General features: G+C 46.9%; 1 long non-coding RNA gene across 1 annotated transcript; it reads left to right on the forward strand.

The window, feature by feature from the left end:
* Window positions 1–11,938: 11,938 nt before the first annotated feature.
* Window positions 11,939–18,307, forward strand: LOC120233404. Its single transcript, XR_005528813.1, has 2 exons — window positions 11,939–12,065; window positions 18,184–18,307. It is a non-coding gene; the product is annotated as an uncharacterized LOC120233404 (long non-coding RNA).
* Window positions 18,308–19,936: the final 1,629 nt, after the last annotated feature.

Raw genomic sequence — 19,936 nt, forward strand, 5'->3', positions numbered from 1 at the left:
CAACACCCATGATGAGCAAACTCATGCAGCAGTCACACCTTTGTGGCTCCTTTATCCCGAGGCATCTGCTCTACCAACAGTATCTTCAATCCTTGGATGAAGAGTTGTCTCCAAGAGTATCCCTAAGGCCCCCTAGGCTCTGAATTTTTCAGCAGTTAGCAAAGCTCACACCTCCAGGGTCTAGTTCTTAGAAGGAAGACTTCCAAGGAATGACGCGGTCAGGTTTTTGTTATAAGAATCATAACAGCTAACACTTATTGGATGCCTACCACGTGCCAGGTGCTGTTCTAAGCACTTTAACTGGATCAGCTCATTTAATCTTTGTGGTAACTCTATGATGAAGCTATAGTTTTTATGTCCAATTTTCACTGGAAAGGAACGAACAAACACCGCTCCCCCCAACCCCCCACCAAAACCAAGTACAGAGCCGTTTGTTGTCTTACCTAAAGTCATGTACTTAGAAGGGAGACAGGAAGTCCAAACCCAGAGGATGCACTGTAAGGGTGACGTGCCAGTTCACTTGACCACAGTTTGGAGAAGGACCATAGGGCACTAGGCTGGAAGCAGGGAGACATGTCAGTGCTGTTTGTGAAAAGCCAGACAGTGGCCTGGACAAGGCTGGAGGACTCTAGAATGGGGAGAATCTAGAATACTGGAGAGTTATTTCGATGATAGTCTCCACAGGACCTGAAGCCACAGCTAATGATGGCCTGTCCCCCTCCCTGGAGGCTTAATTCAATCTGCAGCATCTGTATCTTTTTGCCTGAGGGCTTTCTCTGAAGCGTGGAACTGCCTGTAGGTAAGACAGGATGTAAGTGCCAGGGAATTAACACCCCCCACCCTCCCCCCATCCCCCGCCAGGGGAGCCCTCCACCACCAAATGACTTGTGACTCTGAAGCTTGTTTCTATACCATTTCTTTAAGTTACCACGTGGAATTGAGCTTCAACTGCCCATAGCACAGATGGCTTGAGAAATGCATCCTTGGTTGATTTCCTTTCCTTCCCTGCCTCCCTTCCCTATTCCTTCACCTCGAGCTTCCTGCACCCCCCCAAACAACTACTTGTGTTTACATCCTTGTTCTAGAGATTGGCTTCTGGAGGAACCCAAACTAAGGCAAAGACAGATGGCTGTGAGGAGTGAAAGATCAGTAAGAGTCAAAGATACTCCAGAAGGACCGGCTGTCTGGCTTGTGTGACATTCTGGGAAGCTTGGAACTCTGTGGTGGGAGTGGATTTGGGAGGGCATGGGGGGTTACAATGAACTACATTTAGGACCTGGAGGATCTGAGCTGCCCATGGGACCCCTCAGGGCAGCTGATTCACAGGCAGTTGGCTCTGGAGAAAGTTGAGGCTGAAGAGAACCTGTGTTAGACTCATCAGGGCACTTTGTGACTCACCCCGCGGTGTGGGCATGGCTATCCCTGCACCGTCTCCTGAATCACATCAGATCTTCTCCCCAACTCCTACTTGAATGGAAGGACAGAATGTGGGGGTGTTTAGGTGGGTGGGAGCTGAGAAAGTGGTCGTCAGAAGGAAGAGGAGAGGGAGCAGATTTACACTGACGGAACGTTTATTGAAGGCCTGTCAGAGGGTGGAAGCAAATCGTTGATACATTGAGGGGGGGGGGGAGAGGGGGAGAGAGAGAGAGAAACATTTGGAAGATATTCCCTGCCCTGCAGGGAGTGTTTTTAAATTAGTGATGTGGTCAAGATGCTTGTGTGATTTTTCTCAGCTGCTTCTGCAGACACTCTGTTGGAGAAATCATTTGGGTTTCATAAAGGCCAACATGGAGATATCACCGTATCTCATTTGCATCCTACACTCTCAGAGCAGGACGTGACTTTGAGGAGGTCTGGTCTAACATCCTACCTCGCTTACGCTGGGGTTCCTCTGGTGCATCCTGTCTCAGGAGCTCATTTCTTCACAAGGTCCACCATTTCAATGGTTCAATGGACTTCACCTTACTCCCGCCTTTCCCAACTGGTCTCCTCTCCTTCCCATGTGTAGGGAGCCTTGTAAAGAGATAGAGGTAGTGGTTTGACAGAGCAGGTCTTCTCTTGTTTTGGTAGTTTTGTTCCCAAAGTTGGAGCCTCAGGACTTCCTAGGTAATGGTCAACCCAGAGTCAAGAGCTCAGGCCAGAAAGTTGGACAACCTGGAACGTGCAGGCTACCATGTAGGCTGCTCAATCCATCATTCCCATTGTAGACATCCTGCACAACCGTACCTGGCAGCCTTGACCTCTCCTCTTCTCAGGAATCTTATAGATGCTGATCTCTCTGTGAAGATCACAGTTGTTTGTTAGATAGAGAGGTACTTATAGAAAGACAGATATAGAGAGAAAGGGAGAGAGAGAGAGAGAGAGAGAGAAAGAGAGAGACGATGTCTATAAAATCAAAGTGAGTAATTTTATGCTGTTGGCTCTCAAGCCAGAAAACTGGCAGCCATCTCTAATGCCTCTTTCTCCTCCTGAAGTCTTATTGTGTTTGTCTCCTTCTAAATACATCCCAGACCCACCTGCTTGTTTCTGTCTGCCCCTCACCATTTTATCCGGTCCACCATCATCTGGATGACAGCATCCTTCCCTCTGGTCCCCCTCACACCTTCCAGTCTGCTCTCCACACAGCGGCCAGAAGTATCTTCTTCAAATTCAAATTCACTAGGTCTCTTCCCTGTTTAGAATTCTCCAGGGCCTTCCCAATGTCCTTAGGGCAGAGACCAACATTTCCAGCAAGACACCGTGTGATCCTTTGTCAAGATTTCCTGTCGAGCTTCTCCCCAGCTGAGGGGCCACCGTGACTAGACGGGTGCCATGATGGGGAGTGGGAGACTTTTGAACAGGGTCTTTGGATTCAGCGCTGCTGACATTTTGGGCCAGATAATTCTTTGTTGTGGGTGTTGTCCTGTGCATTGTAGGCTGTGTTGTGGGCGTTGTCCCGCGCGTTTGGATATATCCCTGGGTTTTACCATTAGGTGCCATTACCTCCCCTACCTCCAGTTATGACCATCAAAAATGTTTCTAGATGGGGCGCCTGGGTGGCTTAGTCGGTTAAGCGTCCGACTTTCGCTTAGGTCATGATCTCACGGTTCGTGGGTTCGAGCCCCACGCCGGGCTCTGTGCTGACTGCCAGCTCAGAGCCTGGAGCCTGTTTCAGTCTGTGACTCCCTCTCTCTCTGACCCTCCCCTGCTCTCTCCTAGAAATAAATAAAAAAAAACATTAAAAAAAAAAAAAAAAAGAACACCAGCTCCTTCTCAAGCAGGGGAAAAAAATCAACCTGCACTTTTTTCCCCCCTAAAGCCGCTATTTCTTGAGGGAATGAGCATAAATGGCCTCTTCTCCTTTGGGAAACAGTGGCCTTTTCCAGGGGACGGTTTAATCTTTTGGAGACAGATGAATATGAGCTGTGGTAATCCTGCAATGCTACAGGGAGAGCTGGGGAGAGGGAGAGAATTTCAATAGGGCCTTGGAGACTCTCCGGGCATTTCAACAATAGTGCCTTGTGGCTCCAAGTCTCCCCCCTCCCAGTGACACATTCCTGGAAATAACAAGTCGGGCTGATGAGAGAGAATTTTAGGGGCTGGCAGGGGAAAGGTCAGGTCCTTCGCGGGGTCATGCCCGGCTCTCCTTGGCCAGCAGGTGTGAGGATGTGCTTCATTTGCTCCCCAGATCCTCTCTCTGCCCTCCTCCCTGAAGCTCTGTGAGCTGGGAGGCAGCCCCTAGGGACTGCACCTTGGGCCCCTGGCAGTTTGGATTCCTATGGGATTCAGCCCATGGGAGGCAGCATCAGGAGACCCAAAGATGCGGGTAGAGAGATCAGACGAATTTTCCTTTCCTTTCCTTTCTCTCCAGGCAAGCCCCTGCTAGGCTACAGACACTCACTCCGGGTTTTGGTAACTGCTTCCTTCCCTTTCCCACTCCAACCTAGCAGTGGTGACTCCAAAATACTGTGCGAACCCTTGTTGGTTTTCCCTAGACTTGCTCTTGCCTTTGTAAACAAGGGACTTTATTAAACGTGTCTCAGTGACCATATTTGCATATGCCACTGGTTTCCTGCTGGGGCCTCTGATACAGCACGTCTTCCGCGGAGCCCAGAATAAAAAAGAGTAAATTCCAGTCCTGGATTAATTGTCCTGCAGGCTCTGGGTTTTTATGGACCACGTTTGGTTCCTCTCTGACTCCTCACTATGGCACCCGGCACAGAGTAGGTGAACAGCAAGTGTCTATTGAATGGAATTAATGGAATTTCTAGTTAATATAGGAAGGAGCAGTCAGGGCAGACAGCTCTTCTTCGTTGAGCTTGTCAATACATGCTAATGCTGTGGGCATCACAGGGACATTTTGGTAAGTGGCAGGAGACGTGGATGGGTTCTGTGATCTAGCCATGGAGTCTTAACTCAAGGTCCCGCTGGGCCTGTGGAAGGTGCCTGAGGGAGGGTGGTGACCTACTGTGACATGTTTGGGAAGAGCAGCATCCGAGTGGAAGCTCTGGAGATGAGAGGAGTAGGAAAGGCTCAGCGAGGGGAAGCTACCTACCTAACCTCACACAGCCAGAGAGGCAGCACAAGCCCAAAGCTCACGACCTATTCAGCAGTGATAGCAAGCACCTGACTATGGCCAAATGCACTTGTAGCTTACTTCGGTTTTCACAACCTTGCAAGGAACGTATCATTAGGTATAAAACTGAGGCTCAGAGAGGTGAAGTGATTCACCCAAGGTCACACGAGTAGGAAGACACAAAGCTGGGATTTGAATCTGACTTTATGACTCTTCTTAAAAAACTTTTTTAATGTTTATTTATTTTTGAGGGAGATAGAATGTGAGTAGGGGAGGGGCAGAGCGAGAGGGAGATGTATAATCCAAAACAGGCTCCAGGCTCTGAGCTGTCAGCACAGAGCCTGACACAGGGCTCGAATTCACAAAGCGCGAGATCATGACCTGAGCCTAAGTCAGACACTCAACCAACTGAGTCACCCAGGCTCCCCTCAAATCTGACTTTAAAACTGTGTCTCTCTGCTTCAGTTTGTTTTTTGTGGCCACTAAGGAGTGTCTAAATCTACTTTCCTAGAATGCATTTCCTTTTAAGAGGGCCTGCTGAGTCTCAAAAACAGGTTGTGGTTCAAATAGAAAGAAAGAAAAAATAAATACATTGTCATTTTTGAGGGGTAATTTTAATCTTCAGCAGGGGAGAATACGCAAAGACCGACCAATCTGGATGGGCTCTGGGGAAGAAATAGCGAGAAGTGGATGGATGCGAGGAATTTTTAGAAGGTACAGATTATTGGACAGGGACTGGTAGAGAAAGGCTAGTCAAACACAACCTTTTGAAACTAGTTATCTTGTGGTTTTCCATATCTTTGTTCCCCGAATGTGGAGGCTAGACTCCAAATTTCAGACAACAATCCAGATCCTACTACTCATTCTGCCTCTGGTCCCTCTTCTCTCAGGGCCTCCATCCTTTACGCAGCCTGTGACACTAACTCTGACACTGTTCACTCAAAAAATATTTATCGAGCACCTACTATGTGCCAAGTACCATCCTAGCTGCTGGAATCCACAGCAGTGAGCAAGTCAGACAAGATCCTCCCCTCCTGGGTGCTCCCATTTTAATGGGGGGGGGGGACAACAAACACATAATAAACAGATGAAGAAGGTAATTTCAGAGAAACATGCTATGAAGGCAGTAAATAAAATAGGGCAATGTGACATAGGGAGACTGGTGTAGGAGTGGGGAACCCAATGGGCAGGTGTATGGATTGTATTTGGAGGATTGTGGGGGGCTGTAAAGAATCCCCCTGGTCATGGATGAGCTGTTGGGATTTAGACTCCCAGGGCATCATCTCGGTGTGGGCAACAGAATGATATTACTTGCCTACCTCCTGTTGGCCATGAGGTGGGCTCTGCCTTTCTAGACCTTCTTCTTCGTCTTCTTCACTCCAAGGCTGAATAGTCTTTTTCCCAGCACTGGGCCACCTTGCTCCAAGGTCGACATCTCTTATCTTTGTTTCCAGGAACATCAAAACTTTTTCTTCCCCCAAAGACTTTGGCAAGAATACCTATAGGATCTCATGCTTTCCTTGCTGTTCTTTCACGGCTAAGGGGATTAAAGAAACTAGGGAGGGGGCGCCTGGGTGGCTCAGCCAGTTAAGCGTCCAACTTCGGCTCAGGTCATGATCTCATGGTTCATGGGTTCAAACCCCGCATCGGGCTCTGTGCTGACAGCTCAGAGCCTGGAGCCTGCTTCAGATTCTGTGTCGCCCTCTCTCTCTGACCCTCCTCTGCTCTCTCTCTCTCTCTCTCAGAAATAAATAAAACATTTAAAAAAAGAAAGAAACTAAGGAGGTTAGGATTATTATGAACAGGGACTCGGAAAGCCTTGAGGGATCTCCTGGCTGATAGAACCCCCTACTCCCAGTCATCTCACACCTTGCCTGGAATTCTACTCTTATTGATCTCTCTCTTCAGGTGAACCATGCCTCTCTTCCAATGCCAATGTGGCTAGGATGAGCTTTGAGCCTTAGTTTCAGTGTGCACATCAACCTCTTTGTCATCCCCAACACAAGGAAATCAGCCAATTTGAAAGCTAGATACCTGGGGATGGTAGAAGTCCACAGGATTTTGGAGACAGAAAGCTTCATCTTCAATTCTTAGTACTACCTACCACTCACCAGCTGTATGAGTTTGAAAACATTCTTCATTTCCTTGAACTTGAGCTTCCCCTTTGTGAGGCTCAAGAACAGCAACCTTGCAATGTTATCCAGAGATTAAAGGCAGTCTAGGTGGATACCCAGAGCGGTGCTGGTTCATGGTTTGGGCCATAGTGCTCCAAGAGTTCCCTTCCTTCTCTTCTCTTGATCTTTCTCTAGAGCTCTATCCTATCTGCCCGGCCCGAGCTCCTACTTCTCCTTTGGTCTTGCATGGATGTTAAGCAAGTCTTGGCTGAGACATGGCCTATGGCAACCTCTCCTCACAGAGGCTGCCAAATGTCAGCCCCTCTGTAATAAAACTTTCTTTCCCCCGTGGGCTTGGAGGAGGGCTGGACAGTCTGATTGTGCCCGTCCCTCCATGATTAAGGTCTGCAATCAGCCCAGCTGCTTGATGGAATCTGAGCTGGCTGATTAGCAGGGCGCACTCTGGCCTCAGGTTAATGGATGATCTCACACTGTGGCTGCAGAGTAATTACCAGTTAAAAGGTCTGAGGCCAGGGCTCTGTGGTCTTGGGGAGGTCTGGGCCCGTTTAAATGCAGAATCAGGAAAATAATCTTATTTGCCAGCAGCAGATAGTTAAGGTGGGGGTGCAGGACCCCATGGACGTGGCCCCAGAGCTCTAGGCTCATTCTCCAAATGGCCAGATGGCCTTCACTTGTCTTGAGGGAGACAGCTCAGGGGTGTGGCAAGAGGGAAGCTTGTGGGGACAGACAGACTTGGGGGTGGATTCTAGTGGGACCATCTATTGCTTGTAGGATCTTTGGCAAGGCATCTGAGCCCTTTGAGCTTCCTTGTCCTTATCTAGGAAGTGAAATTAAAAACACCTTCCTCATAGGGTCAGTGTGGGGCTTACTCAGACCTGTACAGCCCATGAAGCATAGACAAATGAGCTCAGCACAGATGCCCTTGTCACCTTCCTTGTGGTTTATGTCTCTGGTTGGTCAATGATTCTCCTTCTGATTCTTTGCACGGACTGCTCTTGACGATTGACTTAACAAGTATTTACTGAACATCGAGTGCGTGCCAAGCCAGGATGCCAGGTGTAGGAATAAGACACTATCCCAAAATTCAAGGAGCTCATGGTCCTGTGAGGGCATCCAGCTAAGAAATAAGCTGCTGGAACAATGTTGTGAGAGACAAAAACAGGAGCTGGAGCATCCTTAACCTAGACGGCAGGTCGGAGATGCTTCCCAGAGGGAATGATTCTAGCCAAGCACTGCAGATGGAGACAAGAAGAAGTAACATCTCGGGCTATGTGCTCAATAAATGCAAAGGTCCAGTAGAGAGAGGGCATGAGGCATATTTGAAGATGGAAGTGAAAAGAACTCAATGCCTGAGACATTGATGAGTGAGTGAGAGTGTGAATGAATGTATGAACGAATACGAGTGAGCAGGCAAATGGAGAGTGAGAGAATCAGCGAATAGATGGATCATTGAAGGTGGAATGCATGGTTGGTTACTTAGTGATTAAATGAATGAATGTTTGGATGGAGGGATGAGGGTGTGAGTGAATGAAGGAGTGGTGGAGAGAATGAGTGCATTCAGGGCTTTGCTCTGACGTCACTGTTTGAGGAAAAGCTATCTCATTCACCTTATTGAAAACTGTAATCTCCCTCTTCCCACCCCACATCCTCAATGACCCCTCCCTCCTCTGCTTAGTTTTATTTACTTTTTCATAACACCCAACACCCTCTGAATATATATAACTTCCTAATCTGGTATATGTATAGTTTATTGCCCGTGTCTCCCCTCTTTTCCACAAGGGCAGGAAATTTTCAGTCTTGTTTGTTTATGTATTCCTAGTACAGTATATAGTAGGGACTCAGTAAATGCTATTGGAATGAATGAACCATGTGAGAAGTGAAGGCGGGGGGGGGGGGTTGCGAGAGAGGGTGTCCAGAGCCTGAGATTCAGGGCCCCATCCCCAAGGTCCCACAGCCATGCTTTCCAGATCTTCCTTTCCAGAACTCAGCAGCCCTGGCCCTGGATACTCAGAGATGCAGTCCTGGGTCTGCTGGGCCCCACCCTGGGGCTGGCCTCCTGGTGGGTGATGTTAGCTCCCGGAAGAAGGGAGGGAGGAGAGGAAGCGAGACAGCGGGAAGGCACGAGCTGCCAGTGAAAGTAATTCTGTCTCCTCCAGCAAGCTCAGCAGTGGCCACTTGTCAGAAGAACCGGCAGGGGAAAAAATGACAAAAAAAAAATCAGGTCCAATTTATCACCTTGAAATCATGTTGAACAAGCTACTGGAGCTACTTGGTTTTGAAGAACTCCCTCTTTCCCCCCCATACAGAACAAACACCACTAAATGCCTCTCCGCCCGCACAGCTGAGTGTTGGCAACGTTTCTGCCAATTAAAGGGCTCCCTGCCGTGGGGGTTGATCCATGGTGGCTGTCGAGGGGGGCTGGTGGAGAGAATGGAATCATTAAAATGGGAGAACAAAGAAGGCAGGACAAGTTCAAACGGGATTAAGGCATAGAGACAAAGTCTGCTTATCTGGGGCATTTATGCTCAGGGTTGGGCTCGGCATCTCTGGTAGAACTTACCTGTGGCCCAGGCAGAAGGTGACACTGGGATGTGTGGCGGAAATGAGGTGTACTTGCAAGGAAGGCTTTCAGGGCACCCCAAATATCTCCATGTCTGCTGAGATCCTTTCTTCTCAGTTCACTTCTAGGGAATTCCAGGCAATAATGATTGAAATGATTCCCAGACCCTGTGGATCCAAGCCCTGCCTCGACCCAATGCTACAGTCTGATCTTCTGCAGTCCCCTGAAAGTCCCTGATGACCGCTGTTTGCATGCTCCAGTGGCAGAGAGCTCCTTCCCTCCTACAGCACACCTCTCCTGTCTTGGTATAACCCCTGACTCTTTTATGATGGCAGTGATGATACAGAGTCTGAGTTCACTGAGCGCTTACTACACACTAGGTGCTGTTTTAGGTGCTTTCTAGGTATTGGTTTGTTTCCTCTATTCAGCTTTGTCTCATCCTGCTCCCCTCCTTGCTGTCCTCTACCAGCCTCCAACTCCTCCCTCTCACGGCCATTTCAAGGGCTATTCCCTCCGTTGGGAGCACTGCTGTGAGGCGAATCAGGATCAAGAATGTTGAAGGATCTAGTGCCTTGCTTCCCATAGTGAGGGCCCAGCGGATGACAGCTGTTGTTATTGTCCATCCCCGGTTCCAGCTTCTGCTGGCTATGAAACAACACGTGTGCCTTCTCGGAAGCCCACTGCTATTCAGTTTCTTTTACTTTCCACCTGGATTCTTATTCTTCACCTCTCAAGGTCTTAAGAGTATCCAAGATCTATGGGGTGTGATGAGAAAGTGTCATCACTGCCTGGCTTAATTAAAGGACAACATTAAAATCTTATTTGTCATCATTACTTACCATCACCACCACTGCCTCCATCAGCATCACCACCACCACTACCTCCACTACCACCTCCATCATCGTCACCATCATCATCATCATCATCATCACTACCATCATCACCATCATCATCACCACCACCACCACCATCATCACCATCACTACCACCACCTCCATTATTATTATCATCATCACCTTAATTAACATTAAAGACCATTTTATTTTGAGCCACCTATTTTGTGCCCGGCATTCTATCAGTTGCTTTACATCTGTTTTTTCCCCCAATCTTCCAAATAACCTTTCTGGTTGGGGAGACTATGGCTTAGAGAAACAAAGTAGCTCACCTAAGTTTACACAGCTTCTAAACATCCCCGTCAGGCTTTGAACCTGTGTTTGTATGACTCATAATCTGGGTGCTTTTCATTGGGCCACTCACTGGTCCATGCATCTTTAGTTTCCTATTTCTTCTACCAACCTCCATGAAATCCTGACTGTACATCTGGCTGTGATGCATTTGGGATAACTGTAACAAATCTAGGTTTAATTTAGGACTGGCTTCTACAGAGCTTGTAGTCATCTCTTACTTTTAAATCTTTTTCATGTAAACTTCTCCTCACCTATATTTCTTTCGTCTTGAGCTTAGTCAGTTGGCTTTGGGATCAAAATGCAAATGCTTTACATCCATTTTTATGTATCCAGTGCTGCCCAGATTTCAGACCCTGCCTCTCTCTCCAGGCTTTCCCCCTGGAGTCCCCTGAGCCCCAACTGTGACTTCATCCTGACACCAGAGCTAAGAATATCCCTGACATGAGCCCCTCTCCCTCCACTTCCATCCTGGCCCAGATCTGAGGAGTGTTTTCTATGCCAAGTCATGTTTCCATCTTGTTACTTCCTGTTTACCTAGCCCTTCAATCTTGACCATCCCTCTACCCAATGGTATGTTGAGTGGGACCAGGACTAAGTTGAAAGGTGAACTAATTTATAAAAGCTTTCCTGCCTCCAGCTGATTGTCTCTACTGGTAGAATCGGCCTCATTCTCCTTTGTGACATAGGACACTAGGCAGGTTCCATTCTGCAAGCACATCTCCCATGCCCTCATTTCTCTGACCCCAGATATTGAAATGAGGCAATTTCAAGCTAACTCCTTCTGGTCCCACCTTAGTCAGATGTTGAGACTTTTCAATCAGATCGTGATCATTCCATGCGATTTCTGTTGGGAGCCATTCTGAACCCACTAGTCGAGAAAGCTCCTTGTGAGGTTGGACAAGTTTTCACGGCCTCTTGCTGTCAGATGACGACCGATATCCACCTCCACTCAGTTATTTCTGCTTGAGTCCTGACCTCCAAGGTACCTTGTTGATTGGTTTTGGGAGTGACTTGTGTCCTTATTCTGGCCCTGGTGTGATGATTGCACCTTGTGAAGGAACTTATTGTGGGAACTTCTTCTTTTATGATTATGGGAACAGGCATCATGTCTCCGGCAGGTCCTGTTTTCCTCGATACTTCCCTTGAGCTATAAACAGGCTAATGACCCTTATGTGGTCTCTGTAGCCAGAAAATCTAGCTCTGCTGCTGTGCATCTGATTCCTTTTGCATTTGGCCATGTTCACAGTGACCTCTGTTTTATATTCTGCAGAGGATAACTTATACCTCCATGTGCAGCCTGGGGAGTAGGGGAGAGGAGAGACCCTTCAGGTCCAATGGAGAGGATACAGTGATCCCAGGATCTGGGAGCAAACCCACAGATTAATACTTAAAAGCATTCCCTACAACATTACATTTCTCATAAGAGGAAGGATTTGGTCTCATTTATCTTCCTCCCCATTGTACTTAACCTGGTATATGGCCCACAACAGGTGTTCAATGAATGCCCTGAGCAATAGAATGAATGCAGACCCAGCTTTCTAGATATTGCAATGTCACTATTCCTGGATGTTGCTGCCGGACACCTGGGACCACACTGACTCCTCCAAGGAAGCTGAGGCTCAGAAAGTGTAAGTATTTTCCCAAAAGCACCTGAGTAGCCACCTGGGTCATAGGCAGTGGAGCCTGGATGCGAACCCTGGTCTTTTGGCCTGATGCTCTGCCTATTCAACAGTCATTTCCCAATTTCCCTAAAAAGCTTTGAGTCTGCTTCCAATAATCTTCTATTACACTTCTTCTGTATCCCTATATGAACACTTATTGGCTGTAATTCTTTAAGGAATTACTTAACTTCTCTGTACCTCAGTTTACTCATCTATAAAATGGGGATAATAATATCTACCTAAGGGTTATTGTGAATTATTACACAATTTAGTATGTATGTAAAGCTCTTAGTTATAAGGTTTGACCATAATAGCATTATATGAGCATTTTGTAAGTGTTAGCCATTACCATTTCTATTGTTGTTTTGTCGTTGTTAGTTGTGGAGCAAGAGTGTATTTTAATGTTCTACTGATTCTTCAAGACCCCACTCAAAGGGCACCTCTTCTGGTTAGAATCAGTCTCCCTTTCCTCCTTACTCCTACAGTCCTTGGTCTGTTTTGTCTCTTGTGGAATTACTATGTGTGTCTTTTTGTTCTGATCAACCAAATAGTGAGTATGTCTCCTTCATCCCAAAGACCCAGCATAGACCATGAGTGCCCCATAAATGGACAGTGAATTAATTGTCCAGGGCAAGGAGGAATAATCTCCATTCACAAAACAATGGGGGATGCTTGGGCTTTCTCCAGAAGAGTGAGGGTTAAGTCAGCCATTCCCAGAAGATGCTGGAAGGTGAGCTTTTGGCTCCAGGAAAGCCTACTTCTGTCTCTGCTTCCAAGCATTCATCATTGCTCCTGCCTCCTGCCCTAATGAGCACCCAAAGTGATTTTCTATTGCTTGTAATTCACCAAAATTGTTCTAACATTTGGAAGGGCCTGGAAATTGACAACCTAATACCCCAGCTTGCCTGTCTGTCTTGATGACTTGTCAAAGGATGAGCTGATTGCTTCTCCTGCAACAATTATCTTGGAGCTTCGCACAATATCAGAGGCAATGAACAATTGGAAAGGTTAGAGACAAGGACCAGAGGAAAGAAGGCAGGGAGGGGACTTGGGAAAATTTGGGAGAGTAGCTGCATTTGAGGTGAGCTGGAGGCTGACCTCAAACTTGGGGAGGGGAATGGGTGGGAACCTGCTTCCTGTGCTAACTACTGCCAGTTCTCAGAAAGTCTCAATGACTATTGGAATCTGATGTGGCACAAGACATAGCTAGTTTGCCCCCTCTTAGAATTCCCTGGGGCCTTCTAGAATTTCCTAGCTCCTTCTCATTTAGTAGATGAAGAAAGTGAGACCTAGATGGCAGAAGGGGTTGACTTTGCAGAGTGAATGGCCAACACGGGATTGAAGTCAGATATCCTGTCAGAACTAAAACAGGCTTGCGAACATCTTGGTGTTGCTGAGAACATTATAAACACTGTAAGCAAACACTTGACCCAGGCAAGGTGCCCTAGGAGATGGTGGTCCCACTTTACCACAGGGTGGTGACAGGGCCATGTAATCTGGTGCTGGGTGCAGGGAGGGACATAAGCAAAAGAGAAGGCACAGCCCCTTTGGAAGCACCAAGGACTGTTACCTGCAGGCCGGGTCCTGCCCAGGGCAAGGACAGTGTCTCGGATTCTTCTGCTGCTCCGGAAAAGATCAGTCCGCCATGGAAGCCTGAGGTCCTATTTCTTCCTGTGCCCTCAAAGAACCCCACTAGATTCTTCCTCTTTCTTTATCCAATATCACCAATTCCTCTGTACAGGGCTGCTCCCACGGGCATACGAGCATGCCTTTATATCCCCATCAGCTTTCTGCACTGTTTATCTGCCTGCATTTGAAACAAACTTCTTTGGAAGTCTTCTTGGCACTCTTCACTTCCTCAGCTCTTTTCCCTCCTCAGTCCACTCCAATCACCCCACCTCCTTCTCTGAGCCTACTCCTATCAAGGTCACAAACGACCAGTCTTGCCAATGCCAAGGCCAGCTCTGGGCATCCCTGTGTTGGGTTCTCTGCAGAACTGAACATGGTCACTTCCTAATTCTCGAGCATGTCCTTTCTTGCACCCAATTCCCATGGCCTTCTGTGTACCTCCCTGGCCTTCCCTGGCCACCCCACCCCTACCTCTGGAGGCATCTTTCTGGCTCCAAGGACTTCTCAATGCCAGAGGACCCCAGGGCCCCGTCATACTTGCTGCACTTGCTCCCTGGATGATCTCATCAAATGCTGTCTTTTGAATGTTGAAAGACTCTTGATTTTATGTCTGATTTTATATTTTAAGCCTGAGCTTCTACAATGAGATTTGAACCTTTATATTCAAGTGTCTACTTGAATGCTTGAACATGTCCACTGACTTTATTCCTGTCTCATAACCGTTGCATTTTCTGTGTCCTCTGTCTAGTTGTCACCTCGTCTTTCAGATTTTAACTCAAATGGCACTTTTTAGTGATCCCTTTGCCAATGACTCTCACTAAACCAGCCTCCCAGGAATTCTCTGTGAATTGATATTATGTTCTTTATAACATGGATCGATACCTGAAATTTTCTCTTCCTCCCTCGCTTCCTTCCTTCCTTCCTTCCTTCTTCCCTTACCATCCTCTGTCCCTTCCTCCTTTCCTCCCTCCTTTTTCCTTGTTTGCTATTTCACCCCACTAGAAACCAAGCATAACATGGACAAGTCTTGTTATTGACCTAACAAGTTCCTGTCTGCCTTATTCACAACTGTCTTCCCTGGGGTCTAGAACGATGCCTGGCATATTGAAGGAATGCTATAATATTTGCTATCTGACTGATACTCTGGTATTCCTAAGCCCAGTTTCTAGAGGGAACTAGATGAAGCCTGGGTGCCCACATGTGTGTCAAACACCAACCTGCTTCTAACCACCACCATGATTGCTTGGAGGCTCCAAGGGATCAAGCTATGGAGTCAGGGAGATATGGGTTCAAATTCTGACACTGTCACTTCCAGCTGGATGAACTCAAGATGGTCCCTTGAGCTCTCTGGACTTTGGTTTGTTAAATATAAAATGAGGTCCTCTGTCCATGGTAGGTATGAATGTCCACTTGAAGGCATGGCATCCAGAACTGAATGATTTGCCAAGTCAAGGCCAAATTGGGTGGAGCTGTCACCTCCAGCAAGCTGAATGCTCTCTGTGCCTCTGTAAACACATTCTTCTTTCTTTTTCCTCTTGACCCTCACATCAAACATCTGGTAAGTCAATTTGGGGAGGAAACAAGAGTATGCATTTCTAGCCCTTGGTATTCATTCCAGTTTGGGCTCAGGGAGGATGGAACTTCTGCTCTAGAGTCTTCTCCCCACTGAGGAAGCACCACCAGCTGTGCTCCCTCCTCCCTTTGGAGGCCTTCCTCACAGTCGCTTTATGGAAAGGCCATGACTTTCCACATGTCAGCTCCCTCTGTGTGGGAGAGGAAGCGTCAAGTCTGAGGGCAGAGGGTCAGCCGGCCCCCAGCTCACACTCCAGTCTGTGATGGGGGAGAAACAGATGGATTTCCTCCTTCCTTTATTTGGGGCAGACCAGGTGGAGGAAACAGAGGCTATTTCTAGCTTCTTGGCCTCCCCTTCTTGAACTCAACTTTGACACAGAAGCCTTGCTTTGGAGGTTATTGGATTTTCTGTTAACATAGCTTGCTTGATTCTTCACTGGAGAACTTTGCAGACAGTTTCTTTATAGGAAATGTCAAAGTGGAAGAGTGCTTACAATAGAATTTGGACACCTAGATGCCATTTTATATAGAACCCATTCCTTAAGTAGTTATTAAGAACTTACAACTAGGGGTGACCAGGTGGCTCAGTCAGTTAAGCATCCAACTCTTGATTTTGGCTCAAGTCACGATCTTACAGTTTGTAAGATGGAGTCCTGCGTCAGGCTTTCTACTGACAGCACCGAGCCTGCTTGAGACTCTCTCTCTCCTTCTCTCTCTCTGCCCCCACTCATGCATACATGTGAGCACACATTAAAAAATGAACTTACAACAAAAAGGGGCATGTCTGAGGGACCACCCCTGATAGACGTCATGCTGGGCATTTTATATATATTTTCATTAAAAACCCTGACAATCTCATTAGGAAGTGGGCATTATTTTCTCCACTGCAGAGACGTAAAAACCGGGGCCCAGAAAATTTCCATTTCTTTTCTGAAGTCATCCACCTACTAAGCAACAAAAAAAGGACTTGAACTCAATATATCTGGCTCCCAAGGCTGCATCCTTCGACTATACTGTGACTTCCCTTTATTAGCCCACTACAGCCTATGTATGCTAAGTTATTCTTCAGTAATTTTGTCCTTTTAAAATTTGTGATTATGGGGGCATCTGAGTGGCTCAGTCAGTTAAGCATCTGACTTTGGCTGAGGTCGTGATCTCACAGTTCATGAGTTTGAGCCCCGTGTCAGGCTCTGTGCTAACAGTTTGGAGCCTGGAGCCTGCTTCACATTCTGTGTCTCCCTCTCTCTCTGCCCTTCCCCTGCTTCTGCTCTGTATTTTTCTGTCTCTCCAAAACAAATAAATGTTAAAAAATTGTTTTAATTTGTGATTATGTAACTACCAATCAGAGTAGCAATCAGAGTAAAACTGTTAGTGTTTCTGAATTGAGTTAATATAATTATGACTTTAAACAAGAGTCCTTATTAGATTCTCAGCTTCTCAAAGGTAGATACAATTCTTCAACTCTATTTATTTCTGCGTTCCAGCATCTAGTCAAGAGCTTGCACATAGTAGGCATACTAATCGGCTATTGCTACAATGACGTTGTGTAACAAACATTCCTAAATCTCAGTAGCTTATAACAATAAGCATTTGTTCTCAAACTTACCAGCCTGTGGGTTAACTGGTTTAGCTGATCAAGGCCAGGTTTTTCTGAGTAAGTCTGTTCAAAATGGTGGTTGGCTCGCCTTGGCTCTAGGCCATAGATTTGTTTTGGGGACTAGGCTGAAGGACAGCAGCTACCAAAGAAGCTGTCTCGTGACTGGTCACCATAGCACAAGGCCCAGTCAACCCACATGTAAAGCTTCTGCTCATGTCACATATGCTGGCATTCCATTGGCCAAAGCAAGTCACATGACTCAGCCCAGTATCAACTGGTGGGGAAGGATAACCCATTCACCATAAGAGGGGAAGGAGAGTGAATATTTACTGAACAGTAACCTGCGCTAGGATTTAGACCTTCAAGGAAGGTTGACCTATACTTGAGGGCCTTACTTTGGGTAAAGGGCATTTTCATTCCTGAGCCAGGTATCCTGAGACTAATTTCTCTGATTCTTGAGAATCTGTGGATCAATGGTCAGGAGCCACAGAGCAAGTCATTCTCAAAGGACCCATCAGCACTGCATCCTAGCCTCCAGTCAAGATGCTCAGTGAGTGCCCTGCATGCGTGTGCATAATAACTCATGCTTATACCCAAAGACAGCACAGGCTATGAGAACATGAGTTCTAGGGACAGGTGGACTGAATCGTAGACTCTCCTGAGATATCTAATGGCCTTATGGCCTGGTCACCTGCCCTCTCTGACCTTACCTCTCCTTCCCTTCTCCCCCTGGTTCACTCTGCCTGGCCTTCAGGTGACTCCTGGGACACTGCAAGCTCTTTCCTGCCTTGGCATTTTCTTTGCTGTTCTCTTTGTCCAGAAGGGTCTCACCTGAGATATTCACATGGTTATTTTCTTCTTCCCATCCAGATTCCAGCTCAAATGTCACTTGTTCATAGAAGTCTTTCCTACCCAATGGATTTAAAATGACATCACCATGACTCTCTTACTACCTGGACTTATTTATTTTTGAGAGAGAGAGAGAGAGAGACAGAGTGTGAGCAGGGGAGGGATAGAGAGAGAAAGAGAGAGATACACAGAATCCAAAGCAGGCTCCAGGCTCCAAGCTGTCAGCACAAAGCCCAACGTGGGCTCAAACCCATGGATCATGAGATCATAACCTGAGTTGAAGTCGAACACTTAACCAACTGGGCCACCCAGGTGCTCTTGGAACACCTTTCCAATCTGAGCCTCTGGGGCAATCACTTCTTTCCCCCTTTCTTGCCTTCGTCATTATCTAAAATAGTCTTGTTTGCTTTTTTATTTCTTGTCTGTTTTCCCTACTAGAAAATATATTTCACCAGGGGAAGGAGTGAATCCGATTCAGAGCTACTTCCAGAAGCTCGAACAGTGCCTCATCTATTGAGGGTGCTGAACACAGATTGGTTGAATAAACGAACGAACACATGAATTAGCTAGATGAACTTAGGTAAGTGACTCTGACCATGCAGTGTCTTTATGGGACCACTAATGTGCGTGCTGGTCATTGGCAGGGTCTGTGGTTTGTACGCACATGTGTTCAGCATGATGCCTGGTACATGTAGGTGCTTAAACTGGAAGTCTCAGCAACAGTACTTATTATCTGAGCCTAGGGCTGTCTCCACTCCCTGCTCCAGCCTTGTGTTCTTCAGTCCTCCAGAGCTCCCCTGCCTGGCCCTGGCAGGCCCCATCACCCCATCCTCGAGGAGCTGGCAAGGCCAAGAACATGGCTGCAGCAATGAAAGGAAACGAGATTGGAAAGGATACTTAATTCTAAAGGATTGTCCCTAAACCCAGAAACGACACATTAAATCAGAGTCCTTCCCATAACTCATAGTCTATCTCCATGGAAATGGGCACCATATGGAGTTAATTAGTAGAACAACAAAACAATCAATTAGTTCCTTAATTAGTTTTACTAAGAAATGATAACAAACAAACACAAACACTTTATTCCAACTAATGCCTGAGCAGCAGTGATAGCTTAATGGCCTCGGGAAGCCAGCTCCGGCTCTGGGCCCCTGCGAATGGAGATTTATTCCCACGATATTGACAGGTTCCCTGGTCTCTGTCCAGCTAGGGCGTTTCATCTTTATGATCAATTATTTACAATATCTGAACACAGCTGAGGGGTCGTCTGGGAGCTTTTCTTTCTAGAGAGGGGAGGGAAAAAATGCAATAACTCAAATCATATGAAGTCACCAGACTCCAGAATGATCATTCCCTGAATCATTTATTTGACAAACATTTACTGGGCATTTTCTAGGTGCCAGGCACACAGCTGGGCTTGGGGCAGAGAAAGGGGGGGAAAGAAGTGATTGCCCCAGAGGCTCAGATTGGAAATGTGAGTGAGCACAGTTACCACCGTCAGGTTAAGTGTGGAGTAGGGGGTGAGCAGAGCCCCGGGCAGGGATCCGAGGAGGATTTAAGGAGGAGGTTGGTGACGGTGGAGCCTCCTGGAGTGAGAAAATGAAGATCTTTCTCAACAGGTAGCCTGAGCAAATGGAAGGAACAGGAAGGCTGGGATTTAGAAGTCGCTGACCCTCTAGGTTTGGGGCTGCATCAAAACTCATCTCTTTCCTCCTCCATAAAACAGGGAGAATGACACCCCGGCTTCTTCTCCCAAAGGGTTGTTAAGAGGATCAACTAGATGTGGAGGGTACTTGTAAACTTGTAAACCACAAGTGTTTCACACAACCAGATGGTCCATTTCTCTGCTATTAACCAACCGCTAAGTCAAAAGTGGATAAGAAGGATATTCCTGTCCTATGAAGGAGACAAATCACACCTAGGCAATGTCTTAATCGCATCACTAGTACCTGAATGCTATCAGTTACGTCTTCATCAAATTCCATTTTCCTCTCCGGGCTTTAGTAACACTTATCTTTCCTGCTCCATTGGACACCTTTAACCAAAGACACTTTTTCTGTTGTTTGTCCATAAAGGATCGAGTTTTTAAGCCAATGAGGGCTCTGAATCTTGGAGAGGCAGCTTGATGCAGAGGTGGGGGTGTGGATTCTAGGCTAGATGCCTGGATTTAGATCTCAGCTATGCCCGGTGC

The sequence above is a fragment of the Hyaena hyaena genome, unplaced genomic scaffold, assembly GCF_003009895.1.
Source record: "Hyaena hyaena isolate Hyena2069 unplaced genomic scaffold, ASM300989v1 scaffold_90, whole genome shotgun sequence".
NCBI lineage: Eukaryota > Metazoa > Chordata > Mammalia > Carnivora > Hyaenidae > Hyaena > Hyaena hyaena.